The sequence below is a fragment of the Anopheles coustani genome (genome assembly GCF_943734705.1).
Source record: "Anopheles coustani chromosome X unlocalized genomic scaffold, idAnoCousDA_361_x.2 X_unloc_47, whole genome shotgun sequence".
Lineage (NCBI taxonomy): Eukaryota > Metazoa > Arthropoda > Insecta > Diptera > Culicidae > Anopheles > Anopheles coustani.
The window spans coordinates 30,001-32,856 of NW_026525156.1; positions in this window are offsets into that span (position 1 = coordinate 30,001).

A 2,856-nucleotide genomic window follows, 5' to 3' on the forward strand; every position below is an offset into this window, starting at 1 on the left:
ACTGAACTTTATACTTCACACCACAGTATTGAGTAATGTGCCCTCTTCCACATAGGGCAAGCTGGAATGTTCCATTTTACCCAGGACGGCCGAAGCGGCGTGGACCAGTGGAGGACTACACAATCATGAGGTTTGATATCGACTTGTGTGTTTCAATAGGGTACCGATGGTATGTTTTGAACCGATTTGATTTAGCCATTCTGAAGTCATCACTTGGTTGAAGCGCTGAACTAGGGAGGGGCATCGTTTACATATATATTGGTTTTTGCATGCTCTACTAGGTTAATGTCATGAGGTTGGCTATCGAGCATGCCCAAGTGATGACTTGATTGTGTGCTTGCTTGAATTCTTCACATTTCATACCATCGGTTAGTTGTCGAATCATTCCTCGATCATAACCTTCGTTCTTGGTTCATGTATGCTCTCTTCCACATAGGGCAAGCTAGAATTAACTATCTTACCCAGGACCGCCGAAGCAGTGTGGACCAGGGGAGGACTATACTTTATACTTCACACACTAGCCATATTGAAGTCATCACTTGGTTGAAGCACTGAACTAGGGCGAGTCTATCGTTTACTTTGCATTGGGATAATACGCTGCATGCTCTCTTAGGTTAATGTCATGTGGTTGGCTATAGAGCATGCCCAAGTGATGACTTTGTTTAAAGCTCAACAGGTAGAGTATTATGTCCTCTTCCACATAGGGCAAGCTAGAATTAACTATCTTACCCAGGACCGCCGGAGCAGCGTGGACCAGGGGAGAACTATACTTTGTCTTGTATGCCCTCTTCCACATAGGGCAAGCTAGAATTAACTATCTTACCCAGGACTGCAAAGCAGCGTGGACCAGTGGAGGACTATACTTTGTTCATTACACCACAGTATTAAGTATGGTGTCCTCTTCCACATAGGGCAAGCTAGAACTAACTATCTTACCCAGGACCGCCGAAGCAGTGTGGACCAGGGGAGGACTATACTTTATACTTCACACACTAGCCATACTGAAGTCATCACTTGGTTGAAGCGCTGAACTACGGCGGGGTAATCGTTTACAGGTTATAATCATATAGCTGCATGCTCATTAGTAGATAATGGAATATTGTATGGCAATATGAGCATGCCCAAGTGATGACTTTGTTTCAAGCTCAACAGGTAGGGTATTGAGTCCTCTTCCACATAGGGCAAGCTAGAATGAACTATCTTACCCAGGACCGCCGGAGCAGCGTGGACCAGTGGAGGACTCTATACTTTATACTTCACACCACAGTATTGAGTACTTCTTGCATAAAGCCCCTAATGAGAACCACGAGGGCTCTCTCAATGTAGAACCACAAGGGCTCTAGTACCGATTCTCTCGGTACGGCTTGGTCCGTGTTCCTTTATGCTTGTACTCTTAGAAAGTCTCAACCCGGAGGTCTTGACTTTGATTGTCATAGTTGGACTACGACGGGGCATCCGACCATTGCTGATCGAACACCCCTGATTCACCATCTTTCGGGTAGGCGGTACGCGTACCTCCGGACGCGGAAGTCTCAACCCGGAGGTCTTGACTTTGATTGTCATAGTTGGACTACGACGGGGTATCCGACTCATCGAATACCCCAGAAGCACACCATCTTTCGGGTAGGCGGTACGCGTACCTCCGGACGCGGAAGTCTCAACCCGGAGGTCTTGACTTTGATTGTCATAGTTGGACTACGACGGGGTATCCGACTCATCGAATACCCCAGAAGCACACCATCTTTCGGGTAGGCGGTACGCGTACCTCCGGACGCGGAAAGTCTCAACCCGGAGGTCTTGACTTTGGTTGTCATAGTTGGACTATGACGGGGCATCCGACCATTGCTGATCGAACACCCCTGTTACACCATCTTTCGGATAGGCGGTGCGCGACACCACCGACGCGGAAAGTCTCAACCCGGAGGTCTTGACTTTGTATTGTTGGATAGTCCTCTTCCACTATAGGGCAAGCTGGAAATATTCCATTTTACCCAGGACTGCCGAGGCAGCGTGGACCAGGGGAGAACTTCACGGAATCTTCAGGCATCCATGATTGCCATAGTGCGTAAGCCGCCGCTGTGCGCGTCAACTCGTTCCCCGTGAGGAGGAGTCTAGCCGCCGCTAAAAGACGAAGCATTAAGTGTCCTCATTCCACTATAGGGCAAGCTAGAATTAACTATCTTACCCAGGACCGCCGAAGCAGCGTGGACCAGGCGAGGACTATACTTTATACTTCACACCACAGTATTGAGTACTTCTTGCATAAAGCCCCTAATGAGAACCACGAGGGCTCTCTCAATGTAGAACCACGAGGGCTCTAGTACCGATTCTCTCGGTACGGCTTGGTCCGTGTTCCTTTATGCTTGTACTCGCGGAAAGTCTCAACCCGGAGGTCTTGACTTTGATTGTCATAGTTGGACTACGACGGGGCATCCGACCATTGCTGACCGAACACCCCTGATTCATCATCTTTCGGATAGGAGGTGCGCCCACCTCCGACGCGGAAGTCTCAACCCGGAGGTTCGGACTTAGAGTTTTTCCCATTTAAAAGTTTTTCTCTTAGCCATACTGAAGTCATCACTTGGTGAACGATTGAACTAGGGCGGGTTAATCGTTTATAGGTATCATGTGGTTTGCATGCTCTCTTAGGTTAAGGTCATGTGGTTGGCTATCGAGCATGCCCAAGTGATGACTTTGTTTCACGCTTGCTTGATTTCTTCATGATTCCCTGTTATATAGTGTAATCATTCGAGAACAGGGAATCTTTGGTTTTGCTCAACAGGTATTGGATGTCAACTTGGTATCTAGATCGCATTAAGTCTCAACCCTTAGGTTCGGACTTGTATAGTGACATCT